The sequence below is a fragment of the Pavona decussata genome, unplaced genomic scaffold, assembly GCF_977016875.1.
Source record: "Pavona decussata unplaced genomic scaffold, jaPavDecu1.1 SCAFFOLD_195, whole genome shotgun sequence".
In the NCBI taxonomy this organism is placed as follows: domain Eukaryota; kingdom Metazoa; phylum Cnidaria; class Anthozoa; order Scleractinia; family Agariciidae; genus Pavona; species Pavona decussata.
The window spans coordinates 2179938-2195804 of NW_028145604.1; the positions used below are offsets into that span (position 1 = coordinate 2179938).

At 37.5% G+C, this 15867-nt stretch overlaps 2 long non-coding RNA genes across 2 annotated transcripts in view; one reads left to right on the forward strand and one right to left on the reverse strand.

Moving 5' to 3' along the window:
- LOC146461718 (uncharacterized) overlaps window positions 1–15736 on the forward strand; it is a 40956-nt gene extending 25220 nt beyond the window's left edge. The window contains exon 3 of the long non-coding RNA XR_014857357.1: window positions 15129–15736. This is a non-coding gene — a long non-coding RNA (uncharacterized LOC146461718). The remainder of the gene's footprint in view (window positions 1–15128) is intronic.
- Window positions 10692–15867, reverse strand: part of LOC146461720 (uncharacterized) — a 56886-nt gene continuing 51710 nt past the window's right edge. The window contains exon 5 of the long non-coding RNA XR_014857358.1: window positions 10692–12694. This is a non-coding gene — a long non-coding RNA (uncharacterized LOC146461720). The remainder of the gene's footprint in view (window positions 12695–15867) is intronic.

A 15867-nucleotide genomic window follows, 5' to 3' on the forward strand; every position in this document is an offset into this window, starting at 1 on the left:
GGCGTTTGACCAGTTGGCAGGAAAATCAACGAATTGAGTTCTTTCGCAAAACTTCCCTCCCTCGTACCCAAGCATATTTTAAAGGGGGCCTTTACAAACTGTACTTAATAGCTGTTATTTGAATGATTATCTAGCGTTCAGGATTTCATCCACAGACTGTAAAGCTGTAGTGGAACTCAGGTCCTAATATGCATCGTGAATATAATAAGCAGCACGCACGAAAGACTCTGCCCAACCTGAGCTTTTTATTTTTGAATGATTACACTTCAAGCCAATTACGTCCACGGACAGAAAAATTAGAACCAGCCTGTTGAGCTTTAACTGAAATAAACCGCAGCATCACAGTAAAAAATAACATGTCGGCCGCTGGTTTTGAGATAAACACAGACATGTAACAAAATGGCACTAAGCAGCATTGCCTTGAATCCTGTACGTGTGCTTCAGTATCGCATTGTGTTGGACGTCCTTGTGTTTATTCTTGTGCTTAATTATGCTTATGAATATTGCACACAAGGGAAAAGAGCCTTCTTGTCCAGAATTATGCCATAAACAGCGCCATAGAAAGAATTACTCCTTAGTCGCTTTCCGGCCAGTTGCGTACCGGCAACACTTGAGCTCCGTTATACGGTCACTCTTCACAGCCCTTTCACCTTCAACAGCGTAATGTAAACAGCCCCAAACGAAACTACTGCTCTAAAACAAGCCGAAGAACCTTCCCTTGAAGGATCCACCATGCAGGGGTGATTGATTAGCAAAATCTGTGTGAAATGGGTGTAGACGTTTTCATTCAGTCTTTGTAATGGCAAGTGAACACAGCTTGGATGGAAAAACTTACACAACGAATGCCGGTTAAACCAGCTCCAGTATAGAACATTTCGCCAGTGTAATAATGACAGGTGAGGAGTTCTTTGTCGCTCTTAGTGAAAAGGCGGCGGTCACTACTCGCAGATAAAGAGAACTGCAATTCAGCCGGGCTTCTTGATCGTGCCTAACCTGATGTGATTGATGTCCAATTCTCAAAAAATCGTACCAAAAAATTTCGTTATTAAAGCCGCAGTTGTATAGTGTCTTTTTGCACCGCAGTTACAGAGTTGTGTACACTGTAAAATAACACTGATCAGATATGTATCTAGTCAAAATGCAACACTGTGGAGTTAGACTCTCGTCATGTCTTCAGCAGCGCTTACAGAAGGTTAAATTGAACATTCGTAAACTTTAGCCCCAAAGGGTTTGCACCAGTGGCGGTCGCACATCAGATATTTCTAGTGATCCAGAAGAGTTCAATATCGCGATAAACGTATTATAAGGAGAGGTATTTGGTAGGGAGGTGTTTCAGCAGTCAGTTCAGAAACAAAACTGGTTTCGTACTGAATTTCCAAAACTGGTGTCACTGAGGTAAATAGCTTCGTTTGCTGCCCTGGCTTGTCCTCAAACATTTGAAGATTATAATGTCCAAGTTTTCATAATTATGGAAAGAAACGAGTTGTCTTCATTCGATGAAAGTGAGCACACTGACTTCACATTTTACTGTGCATGAGCAAAAATGAATCAGCTCTTAATCCTTACTAGGCATGGACTTTCAGAGTCAAATTTTGATATATTGATATTGTGGTTCAAGCTTGAGGTGAAATCCGGCTCTAGTGTGACCGGCCATTCAAATCGGAAACTGCTACTAGTGAGCAGTACTTTCCCGTGGGGCTGTTTATTCTATTGTATTGAAGACGTTTCTAACTTTTGAGTCTGTAGATGAAATCCTAAACTGTGACAATTCAAATGAAAGCCACTGAGCAGTACTTTCCTGTGGTGCTGTTTATTACGCTGTACAAGGTGGTTCTAACGTTTGAATCTGTGGATAAAATCCTGAAGTGTCACCATTCAAATGAAAGTTACTGAGCAGTACTTTCCCGTGGTGCTGTTTATTACGCTGTACAAGGTGGTTCTAACGTTTAAGTTTGTGGATCAAATCCTAAAGTGTGACCATTCAAATGAAAGCTACTGAGCAGTACTTTCCAGTGACGCTGTTTCCTTGTGTGCTGAAGATGTTTCTAACTTTTGAATCTGTGGATGAAATCCTAAAGTGAGTGTAACCACCCAAACGAAAGCAATTCTTTCCTGTGGTACTGTTGTACAATCTATAGTTGCTATAACTTTTGTTTGAGTTCGTGGATGAATTCCTAACGTCTGACCATTCAAATGAAAGCTACTGAACATTACGTTCATGTGGTGCTGTTTATTATGCTGTATAATTAGTAGTTCAAACTTGAGTCTACAGAGAAAACCCGAAGATGTGACTATTTGAATGAAAGCTACTGAGCAGTTCTTTCCTGTGGTGCTTTGGTTGTAACTATCGTCTGGGAATAAAATACTTATAAGCCGTGTGTAACAGTTGAAATGAAAGCGTCCTAAGCAGTATTTTCTCTGGTACTACGTGTATTATCCTGTTCTAGTTGGTTCAAACAGTTTCAGTTTCGTCTGCGAATGAAATCCTAAAGTGTGACCATTCAAATGAAAGCTGCTTAGCAGTACTTTCCTGTGGTGCTGTTTATTGTGCTGTACAGGTTGGCTCTTAACTTGAGTCTGGTCAGGTTTTAACTTTTGAGTCTGTGAATGAAATCCTTCAGTATGACCCGTTCAATTGAAAGCTACTGAGCAGTACTTTCCTGTGATGCTGTTGACTTTTGCTGTACAGGTTGGTTCTTAACTTGAGTCTGGTCAGTCTGTGAATTAAGTACACTACTTGGAGGGCTTCTAAGTAAGCAGTCCTTTCCTTTGGTGCTGTTTATGATTCTGTATAGGCTGGCTCAAACGTTTGATCGTGCATGCGGATAGACTCGTAAAGTGTGATATAAAACTATCACGCGGGTATTTAATTTTTTTTCTTTTTGTATTTTATTATTTTCGAAAGAGGGTAGTTTGAGTCGGTGTGAACTTTATTGGGGCTTGCAAGGAGGCGTGTCTAAACGAAAATTTTTGAAAAAAAGGTAGGTAACTCCCTACATCCGGTCTTGGTTAAAACATTGAGCAGTACTTGACTCTGGTGATAAATATTTACTTGATGACTAGGGCTTCGCAAATTTGATTTTCGAGAGATTTTTTAGCGCTTTTTACGGACACTTAGACTCGTAAAATGTTTGTCATCTTAGGCCATTTGTTTCCATTAAATGGCCACTGCGAAGTTCATTTATTAAAATCTCGTTAACGAAACGGTTTGGAGAGAAATAACACCGAGTGAGAGAAACTACTTGTCTACAGTATACCGCGACACAACACATGACCATAGTTGAAAAAAGATACAATACTGAATTTGACCTTTGGCTTGTAAAGGAAATAAAACCTGACTAACGTAAGAATCAGAGAGGTTAAATATCTTTCAATTTTCCATTTCTGTGTGTTAAATGATAAAAGCATAGCTTCCGGTGGTGAACAACTTTCGAGGGACGATTCTTGCAAAACAACTTGGATCTCCACGACCGGACATCTAGAAATGATGAGTTTTTGTCGGTTTTTCTTTTCCAACATCTTGAATAAACTCGTATGTCAAAGCCCCTCTGTGGCCGGATGACACTTTAATATACCGTGAAATTATTTGTTATGACTTTAACTTGTTGATAGTTTATGTGAAAAGTCACGAATGCATAAAGGGTCAAATTGAACCTATTTTCTTAACTGACATATAAATACTGAAGCATAGAATTAGCATGGGAAAGTTCATAGTGATTTCAAAACTCTCTTCTCTCAGTCAATTGCTCACACTGGACTCTTAAAAACTGGCTTCACTTAATGGGTGGAGCCGATAACGTTTAAAATAGTAATTTGTTATTTCTTCACTCTTTCTCCACACTCATTGAAACAGTGAATTACCTTGAAACAATTTAATGGCTTCATAACTCTTTTGTTGATGGACTGAGTGGATGACATTCAGAAGATGTATTTGTTATTTCTGCACCATTTTCCCATTCTACTTCGCTCTCAAGGCAATGCAATGAAACAACTCTAATGATTTAATGACACTTTACAAACTGAACTACTCAAGCCGCTTGCCCAATTAATTATATGTCAGAAATTCAGCGGGTAAGGTCTATTTTGAAACATACACAGCTTTTAAGTACCCCGCTCTCTGTCCTTTGCCTCTGCGGGGTGTAAGCCCTAACCTGACATGCATTTTAGGAAGATCCTCAGGCTGTTTATGTTACACTGATTTTAATAGAAGATCAACCTTAGTATCCAAGAATAGTTTGAAGACTTCAACGTTACTATAGTCAAAGAAAATTTGATACTATTTTACATAAGGTTATCAGTATTTACGATTTTTACACTGTTAATATAATATCTCTTAATCTTTACATGTTTTGTGGATAGTATACTTGGGCTAACAGTAACTGTTACCAAACAAAGAGGTTTATATAGATATATGGATACCTTTAATTTACACAGACACGGAAAATCGCTAGTACACTATATAGCATTGAAATATAGCGTTGAAATCATATCTACTTCCCAAGGAAGAAAAGACCTTTAACTTTGTGTTTGGTAGCCTATGGAGTTTTTCAATGCCTTAGATTAAAAAAAAATTTCAAGTTGACCTTGTTATCATTATTGGTTAGTTTTCCTTTAAACATACGATGTGAATTTTAAACCTGGACGTTTGTTTAACAAAAAACAATAATAACAAAAAAATAATGAAACAAAATAAACGGCACAAACCCTGGGATAAATAAAGGTTGACCAAACTGCAGTTATAGAAAGATAGAAAATAGCGACCTTCAGCGGGGGATTTGACTACGAGTACAGGATTGAGTACGAGTACGACTTTTCAAGTCTCCTTATCTGCAGGTAAACAACGGGAAGGAGCCAGAGTTTTGGGGATGCGTCTGATTTGAAATTTGAAAGTCTTACTCGTACGCAATCTCGTTCTTGTACTCGATCTGAAGGTCCCTTACTTTAAAATTTAACCGAGTATGTAAAACTGAGTGCACATGTTGTGAAGTCACATGCGATAGAAAAAAATACACTGAAAAAGTGTCAGGCGCTACACACTACCACCCTTTATCTGATAGTCTATAAATACAGACGCCCCCAACGTTCACGTTTGTTACGGGCGTTTGTGCTTACCCCCTAGCTGTCGAGGATGACTAGTAGAGCGGCCATTAATTTTTGAGGGTCTATCCTCAAGGAATTGCACAGCTGCCAGCAACTACGCACATTTCTAAATTTGGAAGTGAAGCAACTTCCCAATTGAAAATTACCGCCTTTTAAAATGGTCAGTTTAAGTTCATACTCTCGATTGCTTTTTTTTATGGTTCATACAGAGCATGAGATCATATAGGGTTTCTTTGGTTTTATGTTCATTGCAACTAACACGGAAACCAAAATATCAGTTGTGTATTCATTTATGTGTACAAAAGAATGCGAAAAAAAAAAAAGATTCACAAATTAAGCCGACGTGCTTTATTGAGTAAAATAAGAAGTGGTTTTGAAAACATCTGATATTAACTTCATTTTTAGTGTCAGGAAAATTGAACCCTTAGACCGCGTGGTTATTTTGCAAACGCTGGTACACAAATCCATATTTTCCACAAATCTGTTTTTTTATTTTTTAGCGTCGAAAATAGTGGTGAAGTCACGCACAATAACTACGCCCTTGTTGTTCATAACAGGAAGCTAAACTAGCAGACCCCTTCCGCCCCCAGTTTTTGGTGTTCCTTTAATTTTGTATACCTATTCTGAGCTCCAAGAAGTAAAAGACCGCCCGTACATATATTAGTTAGTACCCCGCAAAAGCGCAAAAGCAGTGAGGTATCTTGTATACACATATCTTCCTCGTGGATGGTCAACTTTAACCCAACCCCTAATATCAAAGAAAAAATTCTCCTATCTTGTCCCAATACTTTTCTTATAAAAGTGCAGGGGAGAAGTTATTAAAATATCAAGAGAATTCACCTAGGGTGATCATATCCTTGATTCTCATGACCTCAGGGGTTGAATGAGCATTGATAACACAAGGAGAAATTTGATGCTGATCACTGTTAGGGCTTAAAGGGTTAAACTAGAATGTAGCTTATTTTTTACATCACTGATCCTTCATTTTTCCGTCCAAAATTTGAACCTAGATCCTAACTGGGCGCCACAAATTTCATGCCTGGTGTTGGTTTTGATCCCATAAAAATCGCACAGTCAAATTTGTCTATTCAGCCTGAGAAGCAATCTTTCTCGTCTTTGCACTAGCTGTGTTCCTTTACCCAAAAACGTGCAAATGTTCATTCCCCTCACTCATTTAGGCCAGATTTTGTGGATCTGGCAATTTTGATCCCACAAAAATTACGCAGCGTCAGCCACAAACTGATCGATCCCGAGACCTTTACTTGGTCTCTGACTGTTATTAAGAGTCTTCGTTTACGAAGCTGTTGTTTGTAGTTTACCCTGGTATAATCTTATGCAATTTGATGTTTTCTGAGCCCGCATTTTTTCGTGCTGTTGAGGCTTTCCTGCCTGTACCTTTTTTTCTCTTTTTTCTTTTTTTTTTAACCTAGTATTGGCAGTATTGTCCCTGGGGAGGCTAATAAAATAATATAACATTTAGGATACTTTATCAAGTGCTAAGAAAGTGGAATAAGAATGATTAACTCTACCAAATTTTTTAATTCCGCAGCCAAGTTTTCCCAGTTCTTTTTAGCCAGGACTGTAAGCTGCGATAACCTTTGCGACTGGGATTAGCAAATGCGACAGAGATTACCAAATGTGAGAGCTACTTTTACGGAGAAATCACTTTGAATCACGTCTCAACACGGACTGAGGACTGGGGACTGACACACGTGCCTTGCAATTGTTCGCATCTTTCAGCGCAGGTGCGGCTGCTTTTGCAGTCCAACTAAATTACGTTCGAAAACATGCTTGATCTTTGGAGTGAAAGATGTACTACACCTTCTAATTTCTTTTGATAATAGTGTGAGGCGATAATGTGCAGCTCTTTCTCACCCTCTTATCGTGGACTCCAATCTTGGTTTATTTTTATTTTGTTGCGTGCGTGTTTTATCCGAGAAAAAGCTCTTTGGCAGCTTACGTTTATCCCTCGAATGATCTTTTCCTCGTGTTTTTCTCTGCTGACATCTCACAGGTTTTTTTAACAGAGTTAATACTCCTATCGCAACTGTTTATCTGTTTTTCTTACCTATTTCATTACTGTCATCGACTCTCTGTGTGGTTGAGTTCAAAACATTTGTGAAGAGGTACTAATTTTCTCGACCGCATGGAACATGCAATCCATAATTGTTAGCAAGCCTTAACTTGACGCGCGTTCACGGGAAGGAAAATTAATATGGCTTTATAGGAAACCCGCGTTTTTCTTTCTCTCGAAACATCCCTACTGGAAAATGGAAGACAAAATTCGTGAATAAAAATATCTCTATTTTTATCGTCAAATACTGTCTGTTAACAGATAATCCGATTAATTAGGAAAGACGAAGAGGATTTGTTGTACGACTGTGTTTTGGACTTGTTTGAAAGGTCTGTCTCGAGAACAGTCAAGCACGGGGACGACTGAAAAGTACAAACATGTCTTTTGTGAAAATGGGGAACTGAGAACAAACTCTTTAGGTTTTCATCGTCTACAGGCTTTAACTATACGTACTTCACCACATTGTACAGATAACATGTATGAGCGCAATAGTGGGTGTAATAGTAAAGTACATTTTTTTTTATTTGAACAGTTAGACTTGGTTATCGTTCTCTGACCACAATACTGACAGCTCACTGACGTTCTTTTGTACTTTCCTGCAAGAAAATAGCTTCATTTACTTTTCATTTTTGTAATTGAACAATTTTGTCCTGATTTTAAACAACACATACAAATAATCAAACCCCGGGAATCAAACAAACAGTAACCCCCTGTTGTGCGGATTAACGACAACTGAACAACGTAAACCGCAAAAAGAAATTGCATTTCTTTAGCTAAAGTAGTCAACTTTTGAGTTAGATTTAAGGAATGCGTCTGCATAATATGTATTAAAGAACGTTTCTTTCGGTACATTTTAGTCTGAGAATGACAACGTTCATTTAGCGTGACGGCCATTGTGATGAAAGCTTTCATGAGCTGTAGTTTGTTTTGATGCTACTTGTTTGCAGTAATTTACAAAATGACATTTGCGGCTTTTTTCTGACGTTTTTTTTTTTTACATCAGATGCTTGTGAAAATACAAGAAATGAAGCATTTGTGACATGGTCATTGCAACCAGTCAGTAACTTTTGCTGAAGTTATCCCTTTTTGTGCCTGCGTGTTTGACTCTGTGTGGTTCCCCCATGCATGATGAGAATCTTCAGGTAAAAAACCCACATGTACAGTACAACTGTATACCTAACAATGTACAACGAAAGGAGACCATAAATAGTATGAAATAATGCGATAGATCTCCTTAATCCTTTAATCAAATAAACATCACCCAGGAAGTGCACTGACGCACCACTACCGGAGATTGTAACATTGCACAGAAATAATCCAATTACGCATAATTTGTACCTTGCTTCTTGGTTACTTTGATACATCTTAACTCTAAAACTAGTTAACTATATATTGATGGAGGTTACGTTTTCCTCGAGGTTTTTTTTTTTCCGCGACGTTTCAAACAGTTCCAAGCATATAAGTTTTCAATTAAATTTTAATTAAGTTACTGCGCTTAGTCACAAATTGATTCCTCTTCCCGATTTTCAAAACCGCACGGTTTTAATTTCTTTCACCTTTTCTGGGCAGACAAGTTTTCAAGGACATACTGTCTGTTTTACGTACTGAAAAAGGTCTTTGTAAATCAAGCCCCACCCTTATTATGATCTTACTGAAGATCTAGTGTGAACCCAGCGAAAGTTGTTTCAGTGAGGTGGTCACATTATTACGAAGGATTCGGAATTACAAAGTATCCATATCTGTTGCGTACACACTATGCGGAAACCAGCCACAGCTGTAAGTTCAGAACACGAAAAAAAGGGAATTCAAGAAAGTTAAACCACGTACAATTCCCTTTACATTTCAATCACTGGCAAGACTGACCTCATTTCCAAGCTGCAACACTGTTTCATTCTAAACTATTATTGTTTGGACACCCGTTTTCAAATGTAGTGTTTGTTTAGGAAGGGATATCCTGAAAATGTCCTTAAACAGAATGGGTCATGAGTTTTTAAAATTGTGTTTTTTGTTAAAAATACTCATCCCGTAAACTCGTGCCAATGACAAAACGTTCAACAGGTGTTTATCAAAAATGGTCTCGCTTCTGTTCGCCGTATGTTGAAAAGGTCTGAATAGTGTATCAGGCCATAAATACTTCAACATGCTAAGGAGTGAAGCTAGAGACACGCTATATTCTGTTCAACAACCCGGGCATGTTGAACCGAGAAAGCAAATTAAACAAGCGGCCCACTTGAGAGAGGATTTACCTGCCCTCACCGTGTAGCGTAGGGCAACTTTCTATTGCTGAGGAGTTGAGAGAACTCGCTACTTGTGAATTTACATATTTATCATTAATCTCTTTCTTCTTAGGTCACCTTTCTGTGATTTCATCCATTGTCGTTTTGCTACATTCCTCGAGATAACTAAACACTATACAGTGGTTTTTAATAAGCGTCATCACTTCAAGAGATTGGGAACACGCGGAGATTACAGTCTAATTGCATCTGTCAGTGTTTGACCCCTTCACCCCCAAGACTGCTCAAGTTAGTTCAAGTTAAAAACTTAAAAAAATATGTTTGATTTCAGTTTGAAAAATAACAAAAAACAAACAGTACCACAGGAAAGTACTGTTCACTAGCTTTCATTTGAATGCTCACAGCGTACAATTTCATCCACAGATTCCTAAGCTAGAACGACATTGCATCAAACAGATGGGTTGAATAAAAGTCGGGGTTGTATTAAATAATCCAATTTGGAAATTCTTCTCATACATTGTGGAGAGGTTTTGATACTTTTGCTTTATCTATACAGATTACCTTGCGTGCGTTTGACCCCGGAGGGTAGTTGAGTTGTTTATTTCCTTTAAATTTCGCCCATGACATGATGTTCAGTCTTGCATGTTTTGAGTTAAAACAGCATACACCACGTTTCGTGCTTGTTCAGTTATTTAGACTGAGAAACAAAAGCCTGTGATTTATCCACCACTTTAACTCAGTGTGAAATTTGTTAATCACATCAAATAAAAATCATCAATATTTATTCTAGCCGCATGGGAGATAGTTATTTCACCATTTTAACATCCTTGTCACATTGTTAACGCTTTCCCATGGCACAGAAATTTCAGTAACACCCCAATAACATGTACTTTCCTGTTGAGTTAAATTGAGAGTCTAAGAACAGAAATATTCTATACCACGATTTTCGTGCTTCAATATAGAAACATTAAGGCTGTTGTTCTTTTTTTACACTTGAAATTAACCCTTATCCACCAAGTATTAGGTTTTCAGACTTACATCGGAAGCTTTGTCAGTTGATATTGTCTGGGAATTCAATTAGTGTCAACGGAGTTTATCGCATGAATCCGCCTTACATTGATTATAGGGGCTTTTGATCACGGCAGGGCGACATTGCAGCTGCCTTTTATAATGTTTCCAACTTTGGTCCTAAAAGACGTATTTCATTTATGATGGGAAGGTTAAAAAGCTGTATAATCCGCAACAATCGTCTGCAGATGGTCACAACGGTAGGTGGATTATGGTACTTGATGATAGTGGGTTAGTTCACCTCGATATCTAACTGGAACCCGACCAGGGATCGCCAAACCCAATGCACTCGAACCGCAAGCAGAAAATTTTCCGGCTTTTCACACATTAAAGTAACTCAACCCACCATAAGTAAACTTGAATGTACCCAGGGATGAACTTAACCATGAACCTAACAATCTCGTGTCATTTCAAGTCAATTGTAGCAGACAGACAAAAAATACAAAGCGAGCAAATGCTTAAAGAGTCTACTGATATGCTAAATATCTACACTTCCGCTTCTAGCATATACCTTGAGCAATACATACCTCAAGGCGATTGTTAGTTAGCTTATTATTCTTGCCCTTGGCTGTAATCAAAGACAGTGATGACTGTAAAGGAAAACTATAAAACAGACAGTATGTATCGAGTTTGTCATGAACTTTGTGCCTTCGGTTGTTGTTCGTTCGGTCGACCAAGCCTCGCCCCATTTTTTCTATTATCGTGTTCAGTAATCTTAGTTGTTTTTCGTTTCCGTGAATGCGTGCCTCTTGTAAGGGTCTAAAGTGTAGAAGAGCGAACAACCTTGATAACAATTTCGCTAACAAGGCTCTCGTGCATGAAACTTGTGTATACATAGTTATGATAAATGTACTGCAAATGGGTGTGTCACAGCTCAAGAACAAGCTTTCCTTGTTGACAGCTTTCGATCTTTTCACAACGAAATCAGTTCATAACTAACAAGAATCCATAGGCTTAAGATGGTGTACCCTGAAAATTGGGATATACTGAACATTTTACTTAAACAGTTTTTAGTTTTATATATGGTGTCTCCTGAGGGTCGACGTTGGGTCATGTGATAATGTAATTATCTATGAGTCTTTGGACTGAAAATTCTAAAGAATAAACCGTTCAAATGAAAGCTATTGAGCGGTACCTTCCTGTCGGTGGCGCTCTACAAGGTGGACAGGTTCTAACTTTCGGTGTGTGCATGAAATTCTAAAGAGTTTTTTTTTATTTTTATTATTATTATTCACAACATATTACTTACACTACTTAACAATATGATGCTTACCCTACTTACAATATAATACTTTACACTTAAACACAGACATGAATAAAACGAAACTTGCCAATTAATAAATTGTGGCACATACAATATGTGTTTAACAGAGATATTACACAACCTAAAAGACGCTACATCTACTCACATTATAAAAGGTTACATGGCAGCGAAATAAAATAATAACAATAGAATTGATAACAAAAGTAACTAAATGGGAAAAATAAAGACATGGGCGCCGCTATTAAGCACTTAAACTGGTGGTATACTTGTTTCATTTGCGGTTAAAACTGGATTCATGTTTGGTGAATTTGTTGATCTTAAATTCTATTTGATAAATATAATAAACTTTACAGATAAATAATCTCAGAGTGACCATTCAAATAAATTAAGGCCATTGACCCGTGGCAATGTTTATTATAATATATAGGGAACGTGAGCAGCGACAATGGCGACGTCAACGAAAATGTCTCTTTAAAATATAAATTCATATTATTTGAGCTATCTGTCATTTATCGTAACTTAACTCAACTTGAACAGTGTGGGGTAATTATCCAGGAACTAAATTCATAGGAAAGGTACTCAAGTCAAGAAAGAGAATGAAAACTTCACCGTCGTGTGTTCACGTTCTCCACAAAACCTTGAACTTGAGATCATTTCACGTTGTTCTTTTGAAGAGAATGGAAAAGAAATTACCAATACATCAAGCCCGTGTAGAGCGATTAGTCTTGCTCATTAGACCTCTTGTCTTGTGGCGTTCGCGTTGCCGTCGCCGTCATCTAATACGTTATGCTGTTAGTACTCAGGTGTCTAAAAGGAAAGTTATTTGATACACTTGAAACTGTAGACTCCTATATTGAAGTGGAAACGATAATTGACCAAATAAAAAACTGATCATCCATGTCCTTCTCTTTGCCAGTATAATCTGATTCTCCTTTTTCCCTTTTCATCTCTTTTCTATTGTAGTATTAATGATAACAAAAAATTACATATAATTTACTTTAATTTTGATGTATAGCCTTATCTATCTACGTTATTGTGTAAAGTTAAGTTTTCCGTTTTTCCAGAATGTTTGTAATTTGGTGTAATTTTTTTTTGTCTTGTCCCGCCTCGACTAGCTTTGTGGCTATTAGCGGGACAAGCCCTTTATATAATCTAAATCTGTAAATAAATTGTTGTTGTTGTTGTTGTTGTTGTTGAGTTTTATCCTGTACGTAAACAACTGAAAGCTACCAAGCAGTGCTTTTCACGTTGGCTTTACACGGCCGTTCTAACTGTTGAGTCTACTTCTGGGTACAATTGTTCAAAGTAACCATTCAAATGACAAGGATTAAATAGTCCTTTCCTGTGGGCTGTGGAAACCTGAACTACTCAGTGATGAAAGCGTTTGCGCAGTAGTTTCCCATTTAGCTGTTTGTGGCATTCCTAGAAGGAAGAAGTTAACAAGATAACAGCACTTCGCAATTTGGCAAAATTTCCACAACGATTGGGTAATTTTTATCAAGTTACAGTTAGATTAGTAGACTTCCTGTCTTTTTGACGTTTTGTCCTCGATAGGCCTTATGGGCGCATGCGCAAGTGTCGGACATGTTTGTACCAGAGGAAATAAGTATTCAGGCACAAGTCAGATGATGCACAATTATTCGCATCAGATCACTGAACGCATCAAAAGGTCTCATCCGAATTGGCCGAGTGTGTAATTCAAACCACACACTAATCTATCTCTTAGCCTCAACTAAAGCTACCCTCGTAGAGAAATCAAAGGCTTTGGAGCCATTTTAACACTATGAGATTGCTGTTTTGTTTATATATGGATGGAGTCGTGCCAGCACAAATGTCTACTACTTGTTTTTAGTTGGGAACACGAACTGACCAAACTGGCGTGAAACACACATTGCTAATGAAACTGAGCTTAGGTGAGCACACATTTAAGATATGTCTTATACCAATTGTAGTGTTTAATCCATATTTTCGTCCGTATAGTGTGAGCCCTTGTTACTCTGGGTAATAAGCACACTAAACGGAGTCGTTATGTCGGTATAGTCACGTTCCTTGAAATGTGTTTAGCTAGAAATTTCATCGTCAAACAGCTCTGGACTTGGAAAATGAAAACAGCCGCAAACAAATGCAAAATGGTCGTATTTTGATTTTTAGATGTTTACAAGTTGTTTAAAATAAGCCGCAAAGTTTATGTATTCATATTTAAAATAAAGTTGGACACCTATTTCAGTATCCAGGTTAATCTACAGAAAATTGTTCGACTGAAATCTTTGGTTGTACGTGAAAATACCCCTCTATCTTAAGTAACCACGTTGCGTTATACTGTCATAACTGACGAAGTGGGTCACCTTTTTCAAGTTGAACTTTCCATTGCGAAAGGTTCATCATTGACCTATTTACTTTTTTTTAAAAATGTTTACCTTCGTTGGGGAGACTTTGTAAACTAAACAGCACTGATCATCAGCTTTCATTAAAAGTTCAACACTGTAGAATTTCGCCAACAGGCTCAAAGAAAGGTTTTTAGGTTTTTAAACTGAACCACAACACTTATAAACTCCATCATATTTCCTTCTCTCACTAGAACGAGCAACTCCAGTGTAGTTTGTTGAAATTATACTTTGTAGTTTCTAATACTGGTTGAAGAGCTCTGCTAGTTTAATTTATGCTTGGGTTAGGAAAATACAACAGTAAGGAAAAAAGTGTTGACAGCAAATATATAAGTATATAGTATACGTTAATTTTTTATATTATTTATGTTTGGCTATCAAGTAGAAAAAGTTTGAATTTCTTTTTAAAAACATTGTAGGGCAGACACTTAACTTCCATTGGAATTGTTTCCCAGGTTTGTGATGCCACTACTCTAAAGCGTGCTAAACCATAATTAGTGCTAAACCATAGTTAGTGTTAAACCATAATTCCTATAAAGTTCTCTTATTAACGAATCTGGTACTATCTTACAAGCACCACCTGTGTATTTGACTATCAATCGTGATCGACGAGATAATACAAATTTCAGTTGTGTAATTCTATTTTCAGTTTGATCTGACTTTCGTTTAAGAAATCTCCACCACAGTTAAGGCGTTCACAACACAAGTTAAATAGTTTGCTTTACAGTTAGAGAACAGTACTTTGCTGTGTTGCTGTGAATTGTGCTGCACAAAATGTTCTAACTCTGAAATATGTAGGCGTCCAATGAAATCCATAGAGCACAACAGATTTACAAAAGCCGGAGTAATTAATACTGATCAGCACAGTAGCAGAGGGCCTCATATGCGTCAGTATCATTGATGTGTCAGGCCATTGATTTCTGAATCTCATTGAAAAATACATTGTACTATGACTTTATGGTTTATTTGCATCGCTAATAGACTTTTTTTTTCTTGCATTTCAGGTAGAAAACCATGGACTTAAATTTCATTCTGTACGTAAACGGAAAAGAGGATTTAAATCCGAATTCATCCCGTTCTTCGGAACCAGAGCCAGGAACTCTGAACGTGCAATGTATATTCATGGCCAGTGAAGGATGGTCAGTGTACTTATGAAATGATCGTGAACTCAGAGGCGGGAACTACAGTAAGAATAGAGAATAATGAGCTTTACATAGAATGAGTTAGTAAATTAAACGAGGTAGTAAAGGAAGATATGAACTTCAAAGATGATAAGATGGCCAAACTGCCTTAAAACAACTCTCTGTGTTTACTTTTTAATACAACCCAAAAAAGACGCTGAACTTAGTGAGAACATACGTAATTCATCCTGCAACAGTTAAAGATAAAAAATTGTCGCTGGCCAGTAGCGATGATGTGATGCAACTGATTTTTGGAAAGTATGCATTTGAGTTTAATTGAAGAGCAAATTTTGTGAGTTTTATCAGTGCGCGACAAAGTAATGTTCTAGGCAGTAAAGTTTGTTCTTTCACGAATACATACGACCAAAACAGTTCAAAAATGGAGAAATTAAACGAATAGTTTTCATGAAGAAACTAGATTTTCAGAAAACGATAGGCTTGTAATTTGAACTAAATGTTTTGTTAAAATCCATTTGGCCAGATGTTTATAAATGTTTCTTGTTTTACAAGTCAATTCATTCAGTTAAGTCAATGTTTGCCCCCTTTCAGCGTCAGTATGTTT